Source organism: Apium graveolens, chromosome 1 (genome assembly GCF_009905375.1).
Source record: "Apium graveolens cultivar Ventura chromosome 1, ASM990537v1, whole genome shotgun sequence".
NCBI lineage: Eukaryota > Viridiplantae > Streptophyta > Magnoliopsida > Apiales > Apiaceae > Apium > Apium graveolens.
In genome coordinates, this window is record NC_133647.1 from 206,582,641 (window position 1) to 206,610,114 (window position 27,474).

General features: G+C 33.4%; 1 pseudogene; it reads right to left on the reverse strand.

Annotated features, from left to right (window-relative positions):
• Window positions 1-469: 469 nt before the first annotated feature.
• Window positions 470-23,223, reverse strand: LOC141718648 (serine/threonine-protein phosphatase PP1 isozyme 3-like; annotated as a pseudogene).
• Window positions 23,224-27,474: the final 4,251 nt, after the last annotated feature.

Genomic DNA, 27,474 nt, shown 5'->3' on the forward strand with positions numbered 1-27,474 from the left:
AATTAAATAGGAAATAAAACAAGTAATATTTATATAGGAATAAATTAATAGTCATTATATAAAGAAGTAGCAATACTGCAATCAAGTCAAAAAACTATGAGAATTTTGGCAGCATGACACCAACATAGCCGTCTAAAACTTAAGGCTAACTGACTTTTACTAATTGTTGACGTTTGAAACACCAGGACAGGGGACTATATGTGTAAATACAATAGTCAGAATTCCATCTCTTCTCATTCGGATGATGGTTCTTGAAGAAAGACCCTTTATATAAATATAAAGAAGGAAAGCAAACACTACAAGAAGTGACAAATAAACTAAGTTAATAATAGTAGCAGGTCTTGCCAATTGTGGTAGTTGCAATACATTGAAGTTCAAATCATACTTACTAATCTAACTTATTTTATAGTTTAAGATATGAATAGTACTTCTTTATAAGTTGAACCAGTCTAACCAACAAGGTCTAAACTACCACAAACCTGCTAATGGCAAATTGGCAATATACCCAGAAAGGAAAGGCAAGAAAAAGTATATACCAGTTACATTTTTGTGGACATTAAAAAATTATTCTTTTTTTCAGTTGGCTTCAGTACTTGGAAAGAGCACATCAAATTTCCATCAACGCTCATCATTGCACCAGCATTATCAAATTCACCGCAATAGTCGGGAGCGGAAAATATGGTAACAAGCTGTCTTTCAGCAAAGAATTCATAACCATCCTCCACAACCTGCACAAGCATAACGTCAAGTCATCAACTCCGGTGCAAATTAATTGTTGAAAAAGAGAAAATTATTGGTTTTACCTAATGAGCACGACAAACAAGGTCCAAGTCATGCTTCGCTAAGAACTCTGACATCTTATCAGGGCGAAAGGTGAATGATACTCCTCTATCATTCAATCCCCATCCCTTGACATCATTACTGGGATCTGACCAAAGTAAATCACAGAGCAAACCTGTGTTAGGTTTAGCAGTTGGACGTGGCAGGTTTTTGATCTGATCCAAATTGTTAAGATCAGGGGACAGACCACCATACATGCACAATATCTTATCGTCAACAACAGCAGCCACAGGAAGACAGTTGAAACAGTCAGTAAAGGTTTTCCATAGTTTAACATTGAATCGGCGCTTACATTCATCATAAAATATATATATTCTATTGATAGAGGCGGATTCATGGTTTCCCCTAAGAAGGAAAAAGTTATCCGAATACTTAATTTTATAAGCAAGCAAGAGCCATATCGTTTCTAAACTTTGTTTTCCACGGTCCACATAATCCCCTAAAACAGATAATTTGATTGAGGAGGAAAGCCACCATATTCAAAGAGTCGTAACAAATCACTATACTGCCCATGGATGTCACCTGAAATGCAAACGAGTGTACATTATATATTTTCAGCAAGCACAAATCTTAGTATTAAGTGAACCATAGCAGTCTTGTGTAGCAGAAAATTTAAAAAAATATAAACAAAAAAGTCAGACATTGAAGTGTAAAGTGTAAATAGCTTCACCTTTTATCCAAATCAAAGGTACAAGCCTTAAATTGCACACATTACATATAACATTTTTACAGTTATTGCTACAATTCAATTTGATGTTGTAGAGCTAAATCAAGAGATGAAATCTATAACAAGCACCAAGCACCAAATCAAAACATTTAAAACCTAATCATATCCGTAATAAAATAATAGCTCAACATTTATAACGAGCAAAATAAGATAAACAACACTAAATCAAATCACAAATCAGAACTAAAGCAAAAAAAATGAGGATTGAAGTTAAAAAATACCATGTAATCAGTAGAGATGAAAGGATCGTTAACTTTACACAATTTACAAAAATAAAAAAAAAACAAAAATACAAATGAACAACCAAAAACACCCAAATTACCTAAAGCTCTAAATCTTTTTCTCAGATTAGGTCCTGTATATAACAAGAAGAAAAGTATTAGCAACAAGTTTAGACACTAAATTAATAAAAAAAATAAGGGTTTCGAATTAGAAAAAACCCCAAATTACAAAATTAGGGTTTTGATTTCAAAAATCCTCAACTTTTAAAACTGGTCTTCATGCAGAGAAGACCAGTTCGATTCAAGTAGATACAACACTTACCGAAGTAGAGAGGTTAACTGAAAGAGGCTTAACGGAGAGATTGGGAGCGGAGAGAGGTTCAAAGAGAGAGAGAGGTTCCAGAAACAGGTTCGAGACAGAGAGGTTCGAGAGAGAGAGAGGTTCAAGAGATTGTGATGGTGAGATGATGGCCGGAGTTCAGAGAGATTGTGAGGGGAGAGAGGTTTGATCGAGAGAGAGAGGTTCGAGAGAGGGGGAGGTTCGAGAGAGAGAGGGAGGTTCGAGAGAGTGAGAGAGACTATTTTTTAGTTTTTAGTTTTGATTTTTTAGTTTTTTGTTTTGATTTTGTATATGAAGATTAATTTTGGGGGAACCAAAATTTGGTTAAGGGGGGAGAATTTTGGGATTGGGTGGGGAATTTAGAACTAAAACTGAATGAAAATTTGACTAACGGGGGAAAGAAAAGGTGGGCGTGAAATTATTTTTTTTTAGTGAATTTTAGACATCAGTTTAATTATAACCGATGTCTATAAAGAATAAAGACATCACAAAAACACGGGGTGATGTCAATATTTCTTTTAACATCAGTGGCAAAGTTAACCGATGTCTAATGTGTGATGTCTATTGACATTATTCTTGTAGTGAGTTGTGGATCAACAACTGATTAGTAGGGAACAATTTTAGTAAAAGCCGATTTTCCATACCTTTTAACCTTTATAGTATTATGTATCGTTCCTTTTAGCCTTTTTTATAATAAAGACTATTTTACCCTCTGATTTAGTCCGATATGTCGTTTAATCACGAAGAGGGCTAAAGGGAACGATATTTAATATTCTAGGGGTCAAAGGTTACGACTTTATACTTTTGGGGCTTGCAGGTATATTGGCCCATACTTTAAGGGCCAAAAGGTCATTAAGCCATTTAAGAAAGAAACCTGACCTTGAGAAATGCACGTAGAATAAAGAATGCTAGCATTAATGTGGTGAATCATTACATCGAACAACTTACATAAAAATTCGATTATGGAACCCACAATTCTTCAAAGAAATTGCCATATTTTAGTCTAGATGGAATAAAATATTTTATGGAAGTGCAAGTTGATGTATTAGATATATAATTTATTAGTCCAAATTTTTTGTAGAAGTGAAGAACTATGCACCTCAAATTAATTAAATGCTAAAAACTCTTGCACTAGATGTAAAGAACTTTGAAAATTTAGTAATTCATCCAAAGAAGGTGCAACAAATGATAGACTTGATATGATCATCCTAAGCGTGTACTCCTTTATATTTTTCAATAACCTCAAAGTAACGAGGTTGCCACATGATTTGTAGATAGTTTGTTGATATTCCCATTCTTCGATTACGACCAATATTATCCTTAATATTTTTAACTTTCCCAACTTGATCATGCATATATTATTTTCAACACACTCAATTTCGATTAAAATTATTATCCACTTGGTATTTTTACAATCTCCAATTGTATAAGACAATACTGAAGTTATCATGTAATGATTTCAAGAATGCTCCATTTTTGTCCATGTTCTACTTTCTTTTTCCAATTCAACTTTCTAATTTTTTTAAACACTTCTAGTTTGTCATATCAAGCCACATTAACTTGATCGAAAACCACATGGGTTGGGCAAGAATGATTCTCCATATTTTACGAATTGATTTGAAATAAATTACGAGTTATTATCTAGTAATTTTTACAAACTTAAAGGGATTGGGTTGTTATTTATAAAAGTTCATGTGTATTAAAATTTATGAAAAAAATATGACTATTTTAAAAAAATTTGAAATTCCAAATGATCGATTTGCTATTAATTCAATAAAATGCTAAGGTCGTTATTTAAAATTTTGTTACTACATATAAAGATAATTATAAGGGATCAATATTTTTTTTGACACACCTGCATGTGATGTTACCAAATAAATTAAAATTCGAGATATATTTTAAAAACATTGTTATTGAAACTTGAAATGTTACAGTCACAAATTATAAAAAATCAAAAACTAAATAAACTATTTGAGCTTTCAACTCGGATCCAATATTTTATTTAATATTTACATATTTATAGAAAGAAAAAATAGAATGTGAAAGAAGAATAGTAACTAATAATGTGTCTATGTAGCAACCTATCAAATTAAAAAACAGAGGGGAAAAGGTGAAATTAGGTGTGAGAGGGTGCAGAGTAGTTGTTGGGGTGATTTAGGGGACCATTAGATCATATTGGTTTAATTTTAATTTATATTTTATCATTCCAGTATATATATAATGTACCTTAGCCCTCTTTTCCTTAATCTTTCATTCGGTGTATATGTGTGTGTATATATATATATATCAATTTCCTATATATATATAACTCTATCTCTCTCTATACATAAAATACACATCTTACAAATCTCTCAATCACTTTTTATTCACAAATAATCACTTGATTACATTTCTCTCTATCCCTACTGCAATTAAAAAATGGCTCCTATCAGAGATGTTCATGGATCAAGCAGCAGATCTCATAATAAAAGAAGTCAATACTTCAAGCATGGAGATCTAGTTCTAGTGAAGACTGCTGACTACCCCGCATGGCCAGCTGTGGTTTGTTCTTTTCATATACCATGTCTACTAATTTTCATCTTAGCTGTAGGAGCATGACCAACTCTATTGTCCCAAAGCACAGATGTATCTTTACAAAATTGAGGCTTTATTGCTCTGCATGTTAAATTGTTGCATACTTTTACACCATCAGACTTTATATAATACAGTCCATTGCAAAAGTTTCACTTCCTGAACTGCGTTTGTGACATAATATTTGAAAATGCACTTATCAGGATTGAAGATGATATGACAATCATTATTTTTAGCAACCTTGTATATAGATAGTAAGTTATGATTAAAATTTGGAACATACAAGGTTCCCAACAACTTCAATCCATTTTTAAGTTGAAAATCACCATTAAGATGACCAAATTATCTCTGGTAGTTAGTTTAATAATGTGCTGGTGCCATATTAATATTTGTCAACAAATTTAAAGAGGTTGATATGTAATTTATGGCTCCAGAGTTCACTATCCGCCCATTTGAAGAACACTTGACACTATAGCACAATATCATAGCGGAAACCATGTCTGATAATGGAGCATCCATTTCCTCCATCCATCTGTGATATGTAGATTACCTGGAAACATCTTCGAGACCTTCTCAAACTTTTTTAAAGTCAACATAACACTACTATCACTACTACTGCAATCATCAATACTATCAGATTCAACATCATTCTGTGCATTATAACTCTATGCAACATTGTCCATTCGTCCACCTTTATTTTGATTCCATTTCTCTGAAATTCTTGAGTCACTTCCTTTATGACTCATAGATTTATTCCTTATATGATTATTATGCCACTCTGGATAATAAATTCAGTATTGAGGGAATTGTTGCTCGTGACACATTCAGCGGTATAATGGAGATAATGTGAGAGTCAAAAGACTGTATACATCGGGCAACACATCCTGCATCTGATTGTCCTAATAATGGGATTGCCCATGAGGTTTGTAATATTATATTTTTGCACCGACATTTAAATATTTTGTTAAATATTTATTTCTTGATTGGCCATAAACAATGTTAAAGCTCATATGTTTTAAATATCCTATCATCTTTAAGAATAAACTGAATTTTGTGATTTAATAAAAGTGTTAATGTGGAAACTTAATTAATATCAATATTTCAGTATATGTCTATATTAATTTGATTAAATATATTGGGTTACTTCCTTTAATCACAAGTGCATGTAGTTGGATTAGTTTTTAATTTTATATAGTAGGTAAATTTGTGATTACCTACTTTGATGATAAATATTGTTGTGTGCAGGTTACTAAACTTATAATAGAGCAGAATATGCACGGTAGAGTAAAAATTTTCTTTCTTGTGGATTTCATTTTGAAGCATTCACATAGGGAGAAAGGTAAAACCCACACATTTCTGGATTTAATTATTTGTTAGGAATAGTCTACGTCACGAATCAGGATTTATCAAGGCGTCAGGATTTGACAGAGAAATCAGGATATAATCAATTGTTAGGATATGATTATTCGTTGAAAGCTTCATTATCATCCATTGACAATCTATTCAATCATCCGTTGATGTCTACATATGAATATCCGTCAAAGCTATAGCATATCTCCGTTGATCAGGTTATTCGTTGAGAATGACTTGGATGACAAGTCAGAACTGCGAGATAAATTAAAAGGTGTTGATTTATAGAATTATAGTTAATATATATAGAAAGTGGTAGAATTACACTATAACATATCTTCATAAAGATAAATATAAACTGTGATTTGATTCATCTGTTCTTACTTTACATTCATAATACATCGATTTGTTTAGTAATTATATTCAACCCCCCTTAAATAATTACTTTACTTGGCAACAAGTGGTATCAGAGCGGTAAAATTAACTGTTAATTTGAAAAGGTCAAAATGTCTGGAAGTAAGTATGAAAGCATGAAAATTTCCACCCGGAAGAAAGCTGATTACTCTACATGGAGAGTAAAGATGTTGATGTTCCTAGAAGCTATTGATGATACATATGTTGATATCATCAAAACATGACCTCCATACCCTGTGGAAACTGTGGCTATGACCGCAAATGTTCCCAAACACTATGTCAGAAAAAAAAGATCAAAGTGGTCAGATCACTAGCAGAAGGTACACAACAGCCGTGGATTAGTGGGATTCTTTATCGGCCTCAAAAATTCTTTCATGAACATATTTCACTTCTATGCCTATCATAAATAGTCATTCCGGTTTCGTACTTGTGACTTAAACAGTTATCTTAGCTCCATGCATTTATTTATCAGGCTGAGAAAGATGGAGGTAATTTGAAGTTAGTAAATTTATATACAATTTGAAGACAATCCAGTACTCTCGATAGGACAGGAAGAAAGTGTTGGGATTAATCAGTTTATGAGTTCTTAGGATATTATAATGTACAATATAAATTTTTGCTGAGTATTCTGCATGGGCGTCTTAGCTCAAGTCAAGCGTTGGAACGCAAGACCTGGAACTAGTCGGTACTGGTCTAAACAGATACTTGTTATATATAGGCTTATGGAAATTTTAACATTATAGCTAATGTATGTTACATAGGTAGATCTGTTTAATTATGTAAAAGATGAAGGAGCTTGGATATATCATATGCAGATGTGTACTATGTAGCTGGGCCTCGTGAACAAGCCTTGGCATACTTATATGCTTTAAGGAAGAGCTAGTACTCTGTAGTTTCCCTATAAACATGTGTGGTTATTGCAATTCTAAAAGCTCTCTTAAATTTAATCTCATCTGAGAGTTATGGAACTTATAACACTCTAACACAGCTTGCAGCCAAATTAGATCTAAACTGGTTAAAACTGTGTTATTTTAAAATAAGGATATGATAACTACTTTTGAGCTATTTGAAAGAATAATTTAGTAGATTAGTTAAATTATAATGTAAATATGCCATTCAGGATATTCCTCAAAAACAAATAGTCTGCATTACGTGTTGCACGATATATATACTTTTCCAATTTGGCTGTGAAATAACTTCATCATCCTACTAAACGCGTCAACCGGAACAACTACTGCATCAGAGAGGGCTCCCTTTATATAAATTGTTCCACACTGAGCAGAGTCCTAGAAACATTTTGTGAGAGGATTAAGATGGAGCTCATTTCAGTTTCGTCGTCTTAGGTAGTGGAACCAGATGCCTTAAAGAGGCAATAGACTCCTCCGGTCTGATTGTGACAAGGCACTCGTTTTCCTCTCTAGAACATCTTTGTTTACTATTTCCAGGCTATGTACAGGAAAAAGATATACTTATTATCACGAATACCAAAAAAATAAATTCATATATCTTGCACTCGTCTGATTATCTTTGAGTGATTATTTTCATCTTCTTTGATATGACTGAGTGATTTCTAGTAATTTCGTTTAGAACTCAACAGATATTTGAAGGTTTAAGAAAGGCTCCTTGAAAGAACAAATCTATTATACCTATTATAGGTGAACATGTGTTTTCTTGGTATTTGGTAAATTACTTATATACAAACATTGGAATCGAAACCCTGACCTCATGAAACAAGAAAGATTATGTTGAAGGATATAACCATTACACCAACATAATTTTTTGCATAATTTTGTAAAATCATTAACTACATCTCTTTAGCATGAGCATTTAAACCCATTTAATAAATTATACATATATCAGTTTAACACCGACTAACCCTATTAACAAATAAAATTATATTCACATCTATAGTAATTGTAGTATATGAGAGTCATATTTATTGATATTTGTCTTTTTCTTAAAATAAAAATGTGTATATTATAGAAACAACATGAATATGTATAATGATTAAAATTTATTTATACAAAAAATTATTTTTGAGCGTGCGAATATTGGAAAATTTACAATAATTGTTAACCAAAGAAAAAAATTCGTGATACAGACAAGATACGCTTGGACCAGAAAAACCCGTGCTCAAAATAACATATATTTTTCGAGCACGGTGGATAAAAAAAATCAAATGGATTCAAGTAGAGTTTTCAGTAATATATCAATAAGCTAGACCCATACTACGAGTTGTTTCATTCCATAAAGAAACCCGAACGCTCCAGAAATCGGTTGGACAAGCGGATTCACATCTCTTACAACCAACACAATATTCTATTTTGGAGCAGAAACAATTTATTTAGTTTTTTATCCCGTCTCAGAGTATCATTTGTAATACGTCGGTGGGGCACGTTGGGACACATTGAGTGCACCCGATACATGTATCATAAGTCTTTACTAAATGTGACATTTGATATATTTATTTTTGGATGTAATAAAGTTTCGATATAGTAAACTTATAAATGAAGGGTATATTTAGATACTAGATGAATCAATGAGTTATCAGAACTTCAATTAACTCGTGTATAAAATGAATAAATTTTGATGGAAGATAGCTATTCTTCTCTATAAAAGGATGGATATAAGTTCACAACTTAACACCGACTAACCCTATGAACAAATAAAATTATATTCACATCAATAATCATTGAAGTAGATGGGAGTCATATTTATTAATATTTGTTTTTTTCTTAAAATAAAAATATGTATATTAGATAAACAACAAGAATATGTATAATGATTGAAATTCATTTATACAAAAAATTATTTATGTGAACCACGTTTTTTGAGCCGCTAATTTACATCCTAGTAACAAAAAAATTATACAAATTATGAAAATTTTAACACAAATACAAAAATTTATGATCTTAAGATAAAAAAATCAGAATAGGTGTGATATCTTGGATTTAAATGTGAATTTCTCATAAAACATCAACGTGTGATTATTGTATCTTTCATCCTCTTCATAATCACAATGCTCTGAAAATAATTTAACATGATCAAAGACTATGATAGATAAATGAGAAATAGTCGGAGTGAGGACTAATTGAACAAATTTGAACTTGTTAAAGATGAAAGAAGGGTGATCAACAGAAAGATAAATATACTTATACGACATGATCAATGAATGAGTTGATTTGAAATAAATTATAGGAATAATATGAAGCAGGAATATGGATAAAAGTGATAATAGGTTTATTATCAATGTCGTGACTAAGATTTAAAGTAAGTAAACGTGTGTGGTTTAGACTGGTTCTCTATTTTTATTACAGATTATAAGATATTGTTATCCCAACTACACGAATTCAATTGCAAAAACAACACCGATATTGTTGTCTCTAACATGGAAAATATGATTAATGTCATTAATACGATATTTAGAAATTTAAAGAATTAGATTACAATAAAAAATATTTATTGTTTTAGAAATTCAAATGTGTTTGGAGTCGAGAGGAACTACTATCAACTACTAAAATTTAAACTAATCGATATGTGAAGATTATTGTAAAAAATGAACCGATTATCATAACATGAAATATAAATGCATGAAATCGAATGTAACCCGTGCTTTGTACGGGCTATCATGCTAGTTCAAAAGAAACTTCAAATCAGGAAAATTACTTCGTAAAATTTATGAAAGCCTGCTGCATATTGGTTTGGTTAGTTAGATGGTGATATTAATTAATTAACTAATGCCCGATACTTACTTAATTACGTGCTTAATTGCTACATGCTTTTGTTGTGAAAAGGCAAAACATGACCTTTTCAAGATTTTTTTTCTGGAAATGAGTTGAAATTTTGTTTTAAATCAAAATTACCCTATCAAGTGATGATCATATTTCATCTTTGATCATGGATGACATGCACCCGTTAATTTTTCATCTTATTAAATAAAGTGATTGATTACTGAGTTTTTCATTTTACTCCATGCATTTTGAAGTGTTATAAGTTAGTAGGTGTTATACACTGGATTTCACGATCTTCTATTTTATTGGATTGGTTAGATTTAAAACTAGTCATTATTTCTTTATATGTGTTTATTTTTAAGTTTTTTTAAGAAAAATGTTATGAACATTTAATTGTAATTTAATTGTAATGTTTTTTTAATGAAAAGTTTTTCATTATTTTCTAACTCTGAATTATCTTTATATGTGAATGTTCCCGCATAGTTGATTATTTGGATGTTTTATCATTGATTACACATAATAAACGACTCATAATTACCTAATTTAGAGGGTTCCATCATTGTCTAATGATAAATTCATGGATTTTAACTCTGGTAAATATACACCATGTGCAAGGATTTAACAATGTTATATAAGCATCTGTATCACAAATCAAGAATATGTTTGTTGACCATTGATACATTATGAAAGCATCAAATCTTGATATTTGAACTTGCTTATCACCGTATCTTTGTCAATGAATCCTTGTCAAAATGGTTACACTTTCTCCTAAACTCTAACACTTTCCCAATCCTAAATATCTTTGCTTTGTAGTGTTGATATGGAGGTCGGAAAAGTACCCGACAACCTTCTACCCCTTCAGCCGAATATTAGAGTTGATAAACTTCAATCTGATTAAACCACCTCAAATGCTTCTTAATAAGCATCAGATGGAAAAACCGATGCAAAAAAAAATCAATCCGAACGGAGTATGTCAGAGGTGATTTGGTGAGGGAAAGGGTGATCATCAAAGAAGTCCCAAGAATAAGGAGTGAGAGTTTATTGAGGGTTTGTCGAGCCAAGCCACACTGCATCTTTTAAAAAAGATGCAGTTGTTAAAATGGATTAAACACATTCTTAGCTCCATCCTTCTAAAAGGATTAAGCTATTGGAATGAGTTCCCATCCATAAACAGAGTATAGGGGGATGAGGACACACTAAGCCTAAAAGTCTTACCCTTAAACTATTAATTGAAGCAGCAGTAGTAAAACCCTTGGGTACACAAGGTGCACACACTACATAAAGCATGATCTTTGATCTTGCACAAGCGCCTTCTTAAACTTAGTTTGATGTTACCTCATCAAATGTGAAGTCGCAACTAAAACTCAATCATTTCAAACTAAAGGTCTTCTATTTTTTTCTCACCTCTTAATTGTTGATTTTTCATTCTTAATTTTCATGAAGAAGCCAAAACTCTGATACTGATGATCATCATTTACAGAATGATTTGTTGAATCATTAATTATCTTTTGAAATTATAATGAGTATATCTGTGCACAAAAAATATTATCAATCTTCAGAAAATTAAATCTTGTAATTTTCTCACTAGCAATTTTCTTTCTTATCTCAATGGATATTTTTCATTCAATTGATAAATGTTAGTCCTTCAATAGCTAAAGTTCAATGATAGCCATTGAAACTTCTAATTGTTTCATCAATGGCTATCCCATAGTCATCGATGTAGCTCTATTAGATCAAATAATTACATTAATACCTTTTAGGATTGAGGGAAGAGAGTGACTATCTCTGAGAGTGAAAATTGTCTTGAAGGCATACAAAAGGAAAGTGAATGAGAGAGGCAAGCCAATTTTTTTTGGACTTGCAAGTGATACTGAGAGTACAACCTTAGTAGGTAATAGCGAGGGTGTGAGTTGTTTGAACCAGTGGGAGCCCCCGATGCAAGAATAGAGAGATAATGGGAGAAATGTTGTTCATCACTGATTCCACCATAATGCTCAAACTTCATGAACTATATTAAACCCTTGATGCTAACAAAATAGGAGTCTAATTCCTATAACTAACGGGGAGAGTTATTGACTAAGAGGGAGTAGGAACAAGCTCACAATTTTATAACAGAGAAGAAACAAAATGAAGAGGCTTGCTAAGATGTTCAGAACAAAATCTCAACAGACTTGTTCGTGGAAGAATCCACCAAAGGGGTTACTTTAAACTCAAGGATGAAGGTAAAATGAGAGGAGTCTTCAGTTGAGGTATAAAATTGAATAATGCTGACAATAAAATCTGGAAATCTAAGCAGTTCGAACTCAACACCATCATAAGAGATTGGTCAGAACTAAGACATGACTAAACAAGTGATATCAAGTGGGAAAATTTAAGTCTAAATCAGCTATATCGAGGAGCAAGAATCTCACAGTAGCATCTCTTGCCTTTTTGTCTAAATTTTCTTGCTTATTTCTTCAAGAATCTTAACAAGAGTAAATTATCCTGTCTTGAATATCTATATGTCTAAAATGTATTTTGTTATTATTAAGGCTGTAAATTTATGGATGTTATTATATCAGTCATAGATTGGGGGAGATTATTAGGAATTAAACTTGAATCCTGATGATAAGCAAAACATATAACATAATTATGTTAAGTTAAATTATAGTCTTCAATGGCTAGCCGTTGAAAAGGTAGTTCATCAGCTGATTGATGAGGTTTTTGTAATATTTTTTATGAGATTTTTGTTATAGTTAGTGAGGTTATTGTTCATTTTAAATTCATGAGATGACATATAATTCTAATATAAGTAAACTGAGTCTTCATCTGCTAAGTGAAGTTCCAACATCAATGGCTAATGACATCAAGCCATCAACGGCTAAATTAATCAGTCTTCACCGCTAAAAAGATTCAAATACCTGGTGATAGTGACTTGACAATGGTCATATCTTGAGTATGACACAACACACAGGTTGATTGGAATCTCAGCAATGAAAATGGAAGTCAAGATAAACTTTGCATGTGATCTTAGATTCTAAAGAAGAAGAAATAATATATTTTCACGCATTGACAAATTGGAGGGATATTCAAAGCAATATATCTAGATTAATTCGAGCCTCATTATCAAGCATCATAGGAAAGAATGCATTAGCAATTTTACTGGACCTAGAAGACTGTGCTATGTATTTTCTAGTAAAGATTGTAACTTGGTAATATATAAATCAAGTAGTAGTAGCAGTATCTCTTAAGAAATAGTTTAGAAGTGTTTATTAGTCGGAAGAATTTTCTTGAGAGAAACACTGAAAACGCAGCTGTCAATTGCATTTGTAATTTACAGAAATTATTTCTTTAATATATATATATATATATCTCAGTTGGAAAGCTAAAAAATAAATTACCTAAAATTTTTAATTTGGGTGCTGTTATAAAGCAAAAATTATCTGTTTAAAATCATCAAAAAAATTGATTTGTGTTCACCCCTTCTACAAATCAACATTATTGATTGTAAGAGAATAAGACGAGCCATGCATGGACTTTACTTACATACATAAATATCCAAACAATAATCTTATTTATAAAAATTATTTTTTTTAGTAATTTAAGCCACACACGGACTTTACTTGCATACATACATATACACATATAAGGAGGTTATCAAATGAGAAATCAAATTAAAATTAGGGGCTCAAACCCCCTTTAAGAAAATAATGGAGTGAACAAATCTTTTGTATAAATTAAGAAACACATTTCATTAGGGCTAAACATTCGGTCGATTCGGTCCAAAACCAGACTGAACCGAATAAACTGAAAAATCTAATTATCATATTTTCTTGGACCAAAGGACCGAAATTGTATTATGCACCAGACCGAACCGAATGGTCCGGTTTTGGACAAACGTGTCGAATTTTTTGAAAAAAATAAAATTATATTAAAATTTTAAACCAAAAATTATAAAATCTAAAATATAATTAAAGTAAGGTGATATGTAGAGTTTTAAGAGTGTATAAATACAATTATAAATTTAAATTTATTATTAAAATTTTTAAGATATATGCAAAAGATATAATATAAAATTATAATATTTATGATTTGGTCTATCCGGTCTATTCGGCCCGGACCGAAATATTTTTTACAAGAATAGGATTGAACCGAATTTATTTCGGTCTATTCGTTCCGGACTGAATAGACCGAATTTTCTAGAAAATCGGGACCAGACCGAACGGAATTAGCACGGTTCGGTTTTTCGATTTCGGTACATTTGATCTCTCTAAAACACATCATATAATCTTTAGTTTTATTTCTTAATGTATAAAGAATAATGTACCGTTAACATGACTAACGAAGAGACTTAACTACCCTAACATGTTGAACTCACTGTTGTTGTATTGTAAGTTACCGATGTTCACCTGCAGCTGCAGCTGTTGCATTGCTCTATTACTCCCTCTCATATTGGCGGTAATCAGAAAAAATAGAGAGAGGTACTAGGCAAAACACCAAGTTTTTGTGCATATGGTAAGAATGTTGAGTATCTAAGAGTTGCTTTATAAAAATGTCTGCAACTTGGGCATATGAGGGAATATGTTGTGTAATAATGTCACCAACAACTACTTTGTCAAGAACAAAATGACAATATATTTCCAAATCTTTCGTGCAGTCATATAAAACTGGTCTAGCAGCTATAGCCAATACCGCCTGATTTTCGTGTTTTTAATACTGTTGGAGACAAGTATTGAAGTCTCTTGTCAGGAAACAAAGAATGTAACCGAGTTACCTTGCAACAACCATTGCATAATATTTGACGTCAGTACTGGACCTAGCAACCACATACTATTTCTTTGTCTTCCAGGAAATAGGTGAAGATTCTAGCATGCTGTAATAGCCTGATGTTGACTTAAGATAAAAGGCATAAGATGCCCAATTAGTGTCATAATACATTGTTAACTGGGATGCAGATGTAGGAGAAATAAGTTATTTTTTGGTTGCCTACATATGCTCAGAGGTAGGAGATTGCATGTATTGTATCAAAATGGGAACATGATACACAATGTAAGGACCAATAATCGTGATATGTATGAGTTTGCCCAATAATCGTTTATGTGGTTGTTGATCAGTCAAATGCATACCTTTATCCGGGCTCAATTTGACTTTTAATTGTATTTAAAATTTTATTGGCTTTATTCCTACCATGTGATACTCTTTGAGGAGATCCATGACATACTTCTTTTGCGAGAGGAAAAAACCGCTAGCAGATCTGTAAACCTCCAAGCCAAGAAAGTAATTGATGTTATCAATATCTTTCATATGAAAATTATGAGCCAACACGTGTTTGAATTTAGCAATATTCCACTCAGAATCACCAAGTAATCAAAAAATCATCAAATAATACAGAGTCGTACCCTTTGACCCTAGAGTATTAGTCTTTATTGTAAAAAAAGGGCTAAAAGGAACGATATTTGATACTATAGGGGCTAGAAGGAACCGTATAGAGGATATACTAGCTTTGATAGAGAAGATTCATGAAGTGAAAAGAGCTGAGTGTCAAACCTTAAAATTAATTTTAATGATAGATATTTGATGCATTAGTGTCAAACGTCTCTGTCATCTAGTGTCCAAAATATCTATTAATTGAATAGGTTTGTAGTTTTACCTTCCACCTGGAGAAAAAGATTAAACATAAGTGCTTCTGATAACAAAATATAGATGTCTGTATCTGCTAACAAACCAAAACTGCAAACATCGAATGTTTGCTTTATGCTCAGCTGCCAAACCCATCAGCCCTCTTACAGCAGCCTATCTTATCCGTCTACTGCATTGCTCAATGAGCATCTGCAGAAGTAGGACAAATTTGCATAATTTGAGACACTCTGAGTTGCTTTAAGTAAGCATAAAACTTTAACAAAATATCATGACCTGCAAGAAATTAAACATGTGTATTTCCAACATAACAAGCAACGGATACAAGGTTGAAAAGGCTGTACTTGATCTTTTCACAGGAATCTCCTCATTTACGTCCTACGTCATATGGTTTTCTAATTGCAAACTGCTATTTTATTATTATTTCTTCAGTTAACTAGCAGTGAAAAACTAGATATGAAATAACAAAGATACTTTGCTTTTGTCAGACAGCAAAGGACAAATTATTACACACCAATTTCACTTAAAACGGAGGAAGAACAAACTAGCAGTGAACAACCCTATAAGATATGTTTGATTTGTCACAGTTTAGGAGGAGCTGCTATATTAGTGTATGTTGTTACCCGCAGGATTGAGGAGAAGCCTCACAGGCTTTCCAGATTGATCTTATATACTAAGGGTACAGTCTTTAGTCCGTCATGTTTGATCATTGTATAGAGGTTTAGATATACTTTGTACGAGCTATTTTGTACACTTCACAGTATGATATATGTATTATGTTCGCTCATTTGTGATATATGTATTCTTGTCTCTCACTTCACAGAGAGAACTTGCGATCATTGTCATTATGCAGTGTTTATTGACACATGATAGTATTCAAATGATATAACAAAAAGACAACAATGGTATCTGCTGTCATCGTATGGGAACCTACTTCTCTCGAAAGGAATCTCAGCAGAAGTGCCGAAGATAAAACTACAGGTTGCATGCACAAAACATGCACGTCACATTATGGTTAGTTAACCACAAGCCAGTACTGGTGGTATAAGAAGTACAGATTGAGGTGTTTGGGTAATGGGCACTCAACAGAAAAGGAACCTTACGTCTTATTAACATTCTCTTTATTTTTCTTGATCTCTGTACAATATCTTCTTGGTTTATATGCTAGAACAAAGCTTTCACCTGGGTCAATCGGCCTCCCGTTCTTGGGTAACTTTTATGTTATTGGTCCTCTACATTCAATCTACAACACAAAACTTGCAGCATCCATAAAGTCTCCACATGCTCATTCAACAAATAGTCTTTGGAAAGAAGACATGAGCTGCTTAACTTGGCTCGATGCACAACTACCGAGAAGTGTAATATATGTTAGCTTTGGGAGTCAGGTGGCCATCACAATAAACCAAAAGACGGAGTTGTGGATCAACAACTGATTAGTAGGGAACAATTTTAGTAAAAGCCGATTTTTTACAATAAAGACTGTTTTACCCTCTCATTTAGTCCGATATGTCGTTTTAATCACGAAAAGGGCTAAAGGGAACGATATTTAATATTCTGGGGGTCAAAGGGTACGACTTTATACTTTTGGGGCTTGTAGGTATATTGGCCCATACTTTAAGGGCCAAAAGGTCATTAAGCCATTTAAGAAAGCAACCTGACCTTGAGAAATGCAAGTAGAATAAAGAATGCTAGCATTAATGTGGTGAATCATTACATCGAACAACTTACATAAAAATTCGATTATGGAACCCACAATTCTTCAAAGAAATTGCCATATTTTAGTCTAGATGGAAGAAAATATTTCATGGAAGTGCAGGTTGCTGTATTATATATATAATTTATTAGTCCAAAAATTTTGTAGAAGGGAAGAACTATGCAGGTTGCTGTATTATATATATTTTTATTAGTTCAAATTAATTAAATGCTAAAAACTCTTGCACTAGATGCAAAGAACTTTGAAAATTTAGTAATTCATCCAAAGAAGATGCAACAAATTATAGACTTGATATGATCATCCTCAGCGTGTACTCCTTTACATTTTTCAATAACCTTAAAGTAACGAGGTTGCCACATGATTTGTTGATAGTTTATTGATATTCCCATTCTTCGATTAAGACCAATATTATCCTTAATATTTTTAACTTTCCCAACTTGATCATGCATATATTATTTTCAACACACTCAATTTCTATTAAAATTATTATCCACTTGGTATTTTTATAATCTCCAATTGTATAAGACAATACTCAAGTTGTCATGTAATGATTTCAAGAATGCTCCATTTTTGTCCATGTTCTACTTTCTTTTTCCAATTCAACTTTCTAATTTTTTTAAACACTTCTAGTTTGTCATATCAAGCCACATTAACTTGAAAAATATTCCAATTAGTCATTTATTTAAGATGTAATATTTGGGCTTCTGTAATGGAAGAATCACGTTCAATTTTAAGACGTATGTCATTATATTTATAAATCTCTACTTTAGGCTTTATCTCTTAAAATCACATTAAATTTTAAGACGCACGTCATTATATTTTTATACCTATACTTTAGGCTTTATGTGTTTAAACATGTTTTAATGCATGAAACAGATCGAAAACCAACTGGGTTGGGCAAGAAAGATTCTCCATATTTTACGAATTGATTTGAAATAAATTACGAATTATTATCTAGTAATTTTTACAAACTCAAAGGGACTGGGTTGTTATTTATAAAAGTTCATGTGTATTAAAATTTATGAAAAAATTATGACTATTTTAAAAAAATTTGAAATTCCAAATGATCGATTTGCTATTAATTCAATAAATTACTAAGGTCGTTATTTCAAATTTTGTTACTACATATAAAGATAATTATAAGGAATCAATATTTTTTTTGAAACACCCGCATGTGATGTTACCAAATAAATTAAAATTCGAGATATATTTTAAAAACATTGTTATTGAAACTTGAAATGCTACAATCACAAATTATAAAAAATCAAAAACTAAATAAACTATTTGAGCTTTCAACTCGGATCCAATATTTTATTTAATATTTACATATTTATAGAAAGAAAAAATAGAATGTGAAAGAAGAATAGTAACTAATAGTGTGTCTATGTGGCAACCTACCAATCTGACACATACTAAGGCCGCATCAAGTGATGAAAAGTGTACATCTTTTTTTGAATCTATAACTTGGCGTATATGTGTGTGTATATATATAGGGGTTACTCAAATAGAAATCAATTTAGAATAGTAAGCAGAAACCAAATATTTAATTTTAATTTATATTTGATCATTCCGTATATATATATAATGTACCTTAGCCCTCTTTTTCTTAATCTGCTCTTTGCTTATCAGTTGAGATATAAATTAACTCGAGACAACAGATTAGCATTGAACACAATCGAAACACCTTGAACCTTAGAATAAACCATATCCTCCTTCATCATTGAGAAATTAGAATAAAATTCCCGAACCAAAGAAGGGTAAATAACATCTGGTGGGGGATAAAAAAGGTTCACAACCGAGAGCGGAGAATAAATCAACAACACCCACTCGCTGAAGCAGAGCAAGATCACAAATTCGTTCTTTAAGAATGGGTTTTGACACGATTTTAGGCTGAGAAGATTTTTCGGGTGACATTGGAGTAGAGGTATGAGGATTAGTTCTTTGGCGTTTAAGAGAAGAAGATGATGGGTTAGGGGTTTTAGCGGGTTTAGATTTGGATCGAGTATGAGGGGTCGACATTGTTGAAGAAGAAGAGAAACGTTTGAAAAGAGGAAAAGAAAAAGAAGTTGAGATTAAATGGGACAAGAGAAGAATATGAAGAGTTAGAAGTGAGATAGAAGTAGAAAGGTGGAGTGTATCTCGAAAAACGAGGAGACACACAGAGATTGAGAAGAAACAGATGGAGTAGTCAAATCAAAGTTAAAGACTTAAAGGAAAATGCATGCAACTCGGTTCTGTTTCAAAGTTCAAGAGTCCCATCAAATAATTACATATAAAATATATAATTAAGATTGAAACACGCAAACTAATTAAACCAAACACGGCAATTAATTCACAAAAATTCATCAATAAATTCCATAGATAAATCAGCATTAAATTAATCAAATAATTAAACACTCGATTATACAATTTCAGTCATAAAGATGAATTATGCAAATAATTGACACAAATAAGCTAAATAGAATGCATGCAGGGATGTAAAAATGAATTAATGAGAGATAGTGCACATACCAAGTTCACGTCTCATAAGACAAAAACGGACTTCACCTAAAGGTTTGGTGAAAATATCTGCTCTTTGTTTATCAGTTGAGATATAAATTAACTCAATATTACCTTCTGAGACATTATCTCGCAGAAAATGGTGACGAACATCAATATGTTTAGTACGAGAATGCATAACAGGATTTTTAGAAATATTAATAGCAGAGGTATTATCACAATAAATTGGAATATTTGTATAAGAAATACAAAAATCCTACAATGTTTGTTGCATCCACAAAATTTGAGCACAGCAACTACCAGCTGCAATGTATTCTCCTTCAGCAGTAGAAAGAGCTACAAATGTTTGCTTTTTACTATGCCATGCAACTAAATAATCTCCTAAAAATTGACAAGCACCACTTGTGCTTTTTCTATCAACCTGTGACCCTGCATAGTCAGCATCTGAAAAACCGATTAAGTCAAAGGAAGAGGAGCTTGGATAAAATAATCCCAAGTCACTCGTACCTTTCAAATATTTAAAAATACGTTTAACGGCATTCAAATGAGATTTTTTAGGTTGAGATTGAATACAAGCACACAAGCATACACTATACATAATGTCAGGTCGTGAGGCAGTTAAATATAATAATAAACCAATTATACCTCGAAATTTAGTGACATCTACAGGTGTACCTTGTTCATCCTTTGTAAGCTTAACTGAAGTACTCATCGGAGTTGATTTAGGTGTGACATGATCAAGTGCAAACCTTTTGAGTAAATCCTTTATGTACTTGCCTTGGTGAATAAATATTCCTTCATTAGACTGATTAATTTGCAAACCTAGGAAGTACTGCAATTCACCCATCAAACTCATATCGAATTCCTTATGCATGCAATCAGAAAACCACTTACACAAAGATTCGTTAGAAGATCCAGATACTATATCATCAACATAAACTTGAACTAAAGGAAAGTTATCACGTTTATGAAAAATAAAGAGAGTTGGATCGAGTGTACCACGAATGAAACCATTGTTCACAAAAAAACTGACTGAGATGCTCGTACCAACAACGAGGGGACTGTCTCAATCCATAGACAGATTTCTTGAGCTTGTAAACATAGTTAGGGTACTTCTCGTGAATAAAAGCTGGAGGCTGCTTCACGTAGACTTCTTCCTTAAGATAGCCATTTAGAAATGCGCTTTTGACGTCAATCTGATAGAGCTTGAACTTCTTGTGAGCTCCAAAAGCCATCAAGATTCGAATTACTTCTAAATGAGCTACTGGGGCATATGTCTCGTCGTAATCGATTCCTTCCTGCTGGTTATATCCCTGAGCAACCAAACGAGCTTTATTTCGAATGATATTTCCATCTTCATCCTTCTTATTCTTGAAAACCCAACGAGTACCAATGATGTTGGCATCCTGAGGAGGTGGGACGAGTTCCCAAACTTCACAACGCTCGAACTGGTTCAATTCCTCCTGCATTGCAACAGACCAGTGTTCGTCTGTAACTGCTTCTTGAGCATTCTTTGGTTCGAACTCAGCAACAAAAGCACAGAATGCACATAGATTATGAAGTCTGCTTCGAGTAGAAATCCCTTGATCCAAATCAGTGAGAAGATTATCTGGTGGATGATTCTTTACAGTCCTAGAAGATTTAGGAAGTTGAATATTACTCATCTCTTCCTCATTAGAATTGTCTGCCTGGAAATGAATCGGAGTTGTCTCATTCAAAAGAGACTGCCTCATTTCCACTTGTGAAGATTTATCCAGAGGAGTAACAGAATTCACATTTGAAACACTATCGGGAGTCTTTGGAGAGCCAGAAGATCCATCTGAAGCTTGAGTAGATCCCAAAGAATTATCAGAAGACTGAGATGGACCTGGAGAGTCTTGACTGCTTGATTTGTCAAAATGAGACGGACACTTTTCAGATTGAGACTGTCTCATTTGGGAATGAGACGATAGATCTGCAACATCTTCTTCAATTTGAGATATCTTCAAGGCAGATTCATTAAATGCAATGTTGATAGATTCTTCAACTTTGAGCTTGATAGAATTATAAACTCTATAGGCCTTGCTTGTAGTGGAATATCCCAAGAAAATTCCTTCCGTAGACTTAGCATCAAATTTTCCTCTAGTGTTTTGTGTATCTAAGATAAAACATTTTGAACAAAATACTCGAAAATAACTGATGTTAGGCATTTTATTCTTAAGCAATTCATAAGGAGTTTTAAGCAAAATAGGATGAATAAGCACTCTATTTAACACATAACAGGAAGTGTTTACCGCTTCTGCCCAGCATTTACGTGGCAGTTTACTTTCATGAAGAAGAGTGCGAGCAGTTTCCTATAGAGTTTTGTTTTTACGTTCAACGACTCCGTTTTGTTGAGGTGTATGTGGGGCAGAGAATTCATGAGTAATGCCTCTAGATTTGCAGAAAGTTACGAAATCTTTCTCGAATTCTCCTCCATGATCACTACGAATAGTCTTGAGCTTTAAAGAATACTTAGTCTCAAGGTTAGTAATAAGATCTTTGAATTCACTAAAAGCTTCATCTTTAGTACGCAAGAATAACACCCAAGTAAAACGAGAGTAATCATCTACTATAACAAAAGCATAATTCTTACCTCCCAAAGTTACATATCTTTCTGGACCAAAAAGATCTAGATGTAACAACTGCAAAGGAACAGAAGTTGATACTTTATTCTTCGTAGTAAAGGAAGTTTTCACCTGTTTTCCAAGCTGGCAAGCTGAACATGGTTCTGACTTCTTGTATTTCAGCTTTGGTAAACCTCAAACTAACTCATGTGAAGATATCTTTCGAAGTAGATCCATATGAACATGACCAAGACGCCTATGCCACAGATTCTGTTATTCTTGAACGGTAGCTAGACAAATTTCTTCTTGCTGCTCATCAAAATCTAACACAAAGACGTTTCCCTTTCTTTTGGCTACTAAAGCAAACTCGTTAGCTTTATTACCAATATAGCAAACATCTTTATCAAACTTAACACTATGACCAGCATCAGTTACCTGACTTACGCTAATAAGATTATATTCAAGACCATCAACTAAACGAACATTGTTAATAACAAACTTGTCGTTACCTATGGTACCTTTACCTACAATACGTACGGTAGTGGAATCTCCAAGAGTAACTAAGCCTCCCTCTTTAGCGATTAATGAGAGAAACTTTGATTTATCTCCAGTCATGTGACGAGAGCAACCGCTATCAATAATCCACTTGTTTCGAGGAACATGGACTTTAAAACAGACCTGGAAAAGATCCTTTATCTCTTAGGTACCCACGTGACTTTGTGTCCTTGAATGTTAGTATCATAAATCTTATACAAATGCCTGTCAGATTTCTTAATCCACATTTGAACAATATTAACAGATTTATGCACAGATTTAGATCTATTTGCTGAGTTAGTATCGTGGCCCTTAATACCACATAACCGAGATGCAGAATTAGTGTGACCAGATTTGCCACAGTCTTGACATTTTTCATAAGGCATCTTGTATTTCATAGGAGTTCTTTTGTAGCCACTTTGAAAAACCTTCTTCTTGTTGGCTGATCCATACCCCAAACCTTCTTTGTCAAGAGAAGATTTCTGTTGGGCAAGTAAAGCATTCAAGGTTCCTTCTCCATGAAAACATTTGGCTAGATCAGGTTCCAGCTGGGCAACCTTTTGCTTGAGTTCAGGAACTATAGAATCAGAAGATGCATTTGCTTCAGCAGAAAAAGTTTCCTTCTTTAATGCATCAAGACATGCATCTTTCATCTCGATCTCATTTTTGAGGTAGTTGACTTCTTCTTTCAACTTAGAGACCTTCTCAGATAGTAGCTTATTTTCTTCTACTAAGGATTCATCTTTGATGGAATCATCAACCTCATTGAGAACCTCACTCAATGCTTGTTTGAGATAAGCATTCTTTTCTTTTAACTTTTTATTTGAGCCTGCAAGGTTAGTACATCCTGAGATATATATGAATTTTTATTAACTTGAACAGTATGTACCTCATCATTGTCACTGGAGTCATATTCAAGTCCAGCAAAGCATAGTTGAGCTAATACATCGTCTGAGTCAATTTCCACTTCAGAATCATCATCACTCCATGTGAGTAAAGCTTTCTTTTTGGCTTTGAGCTTGTAGCAGTCCTTCTTGAAGTGACCTTTATTTCCACACTCAAAGCATGCATCCTTGTTTTGATTATTTTTGCCTTCCTTGCTTGAACTAGGTCTGAATTCTTTCTTTGGAAATGAAGACTTCATGGGTCGTTTAGATGCATTCTTTTTGGCCAGAAATTTGTGGAACTTCTTAGTGAGAAGTGCAATCTCCTCATCAGAATCTTCAGAAGAATCACCTGCATCTGCATTAAGAGCCAGAGTTTTCTTGCGAGGAGCTTCATCTTCTTCATCATATCTGCGTAGCTGATTTTCGAATTCTTCCAATTCACTGAACAATGTTAGAGTGTCCATAGTCGAAAGTAGTGTCGAATCCTACAGAATGGTAACCTTTGGAGCAAATTTCTTTGGCATTGCTCTGAGGATTTTCCTATTGATCTCAGATTGAAGAATGATCCTTTCCAGAAGTGAGATAGATTTCATTAATGTCAGAAACCTCCCTTGAGCATCTCGAACGCTTTCATCTCTTTCCAACCTGAAACCTTCATAGTCACTCATTAGCATACTTAATTTTACTTCACGTACCTTAGACGTGCCTTTGTGGCTGACTTTGATCGTATCCCAGATATGCTTGGCAGTAGTACATGCTGATACTTTTCTTAATTCGGTAGCTACAATGCCATTGAGAAGTGCCCTCATAGCTTTAGCATTTGACACTACGCCATAGATGGGCTAATAAGACACTCATTTTACATCACCTTAGGCCCGTTTTATGTTGCAATAGGCCTATTGTAACGCCAAATAACCATTTCATCCGCAAATGTTGCCATTGCTATCTAATATAATGTTTTGATTATCAACCGTAACACAAATAAAAACATTATCTTAGGGAGATAGAGTAACACTAGATAAATCAAACGTAACGGCAATTCAGTGTTACCTTAGCATTTGAAAAAATCATGTGGGACCCACCTGACTGGATTGCCACGTAGGCAGCCACGTCATATAGAGGGACCCACTGACACGTGGCGCGCAATGCCACATGGACTGCCACGTGGACTGCCACATAGATTGGCTAATCAGTGGTACCCACTACCACGTCATCATATGGGGCCCGCTGCCACGTCATCAAGGGGCCCACTGCCACGTCATCAAGTGTGGCCCACTACCACGTCATCAAGTGGGGCCCATTGTAACATCATCAAGTGGGTCCCACTGCCATGTGGGACCTACATGTGGGCCCACTTTTATTACTGACGTAACAGTAAACAAATCTAATGTAACACTGTATTTTGGCAAAAGAAACACAAATTTAGATTTTGTAACAGTGATAAATATAGCTATTGTAACACTAATAGATAACATTTTGAAATGTAGTTTTGATAAACATATTACAGCCATTAACAAAATAACAATTCAACTATACCAAAACATATTTCCCCAATAAACTAGTCTTACAACATTCAGAACACCAACTCCGCCAACATAATAACCACTTCGCCAAAATTATAGTACGATTCACTACATCACTCCACCAAAATCATACTAACAAGAACACCAAACAATCCCCAAATTCCAACTCCAACCAAACCAAATAAACACCATCCACCACCAATTACAGTGAGTACCAAAAGTTATAAACCAATAATTCAAAAGTCTAAATAACATAACTGTCCATACAAAATCTAGTATGCCATAAACACATATCTCGAACTAATTGGTAAACACATATTAGATCAAATAATAAACAACAAAATATTCATGAATTGGCACTCGACACAAATGCAACAAACACAATTTCGATCACAAAAAGTTATTAAGCATCTACTTCATATCCTATATTTGTTTTTATTACACGTGTAGGATATTTGCAGCTAACATACAAAATTATAAAAATAAGAAAAAATAGTTATCATATGCATCTACTGAATCAACTAAATTACAGTAAGGATATTGAAGAATTCATGGAAGAAATAAATTAAGATATTCAATTACATCTAAATAGTCCAAACACAGAGAAAATACAAAATAAAGTTCACTGTTGTGATTAATTTTAAACTTATAAATGTTTAGCAGTTTGGTTGCTTCATTTATCGGGAATGGGAACTCTTGTTGTAGGGATATCATCTCTGCACCAACTCATTTCATCAACATGAGTTTGAAGTCCACAAACAAATTCAGTCTCACGGAGATCAGTATCGTTGAAATCTTCATGTGCATCCACGTTTCCATTATCACACCACTGTCTCGGTAGTTTCTTAATTACGTAATGTACATTCTTTTCGATTGGGTCTTCCACATAAAAAACTTGTTGCACTTGTTTGGCCAGGACATGAGGATCAGATTTATGGCATAACCTATTGAAATTTACTCGAATGTGACCGTGTGGATCTTTTTGTTGTTGGTATCAACGACATTTAAATAGGACAACTGTAAATAATCCCCAGTAATCAAGTTCTATGATATCTTCTATCGATCCGTAGTAGCTGACATCCCCAACTATAGGGTTCTCGTCTCTAGAACTAGAGAAACTAGTTGTTTGTGCAGTCAAATATACACCACTGTTTTGTATTGTGCATCGAGAATCTCTATCACTTGTGTGGAATCGATAGCCATTAACAACATAATCAGTAAACCTTCTAGCTGTTCGATTAGGCCCCAACGCAAACACCCCCAAGTCAGATGAAACCTCCACCATTTTCCCAACCTCTTCTCGTAACCAGTCCCAGAATTCTGCCGTGTGTCTTCGTGCCCTTTTGTATCTATTCGTATTTTCGTGGCTGTCCACCAAGGCTTGATGTTCCCTAAAATTATACTATGTTAAAACAGTGCAGAAAAGAAAAAGTTCTTGAATTATGAATTAAAATTATTTACGTTAGAGCTTATTAAACTTACTCGAGGAGCCTCCCTACTTCTTTGTTACCAGTATTGAACAAAACATAGCGATGACTTGCCTTCCAATCAACATCTTCCAAATGAATAATAGTTCCATCTTTATTCCTTCTCGTTCCGATATGATATTCAGCTTGTGTTAGCCCTCTTTCGAAAACTGTTGAGCACATGTTGTTTTTTGTTGTTTCATCAGCAGCCAAAAATATTGAACAAAATGTTACACATTCTTCAGCTATGTAACCTTCTACAATAGAACCTTCCGGCTTACTTCTATTACGAACATGTGATTTCAATTTTGCAAGATAACGCTCTATTGGGAACATGTTTCGAAGGTGCTGAGGTCCCCCAAGTCTAACTTCTCTAGTTAGATGAACAAGCAAGTGCACCATTATGTCGAAGAAAGCTGATGGAAAAATCATCTCAAATTGGCAAAGTACCTCGAC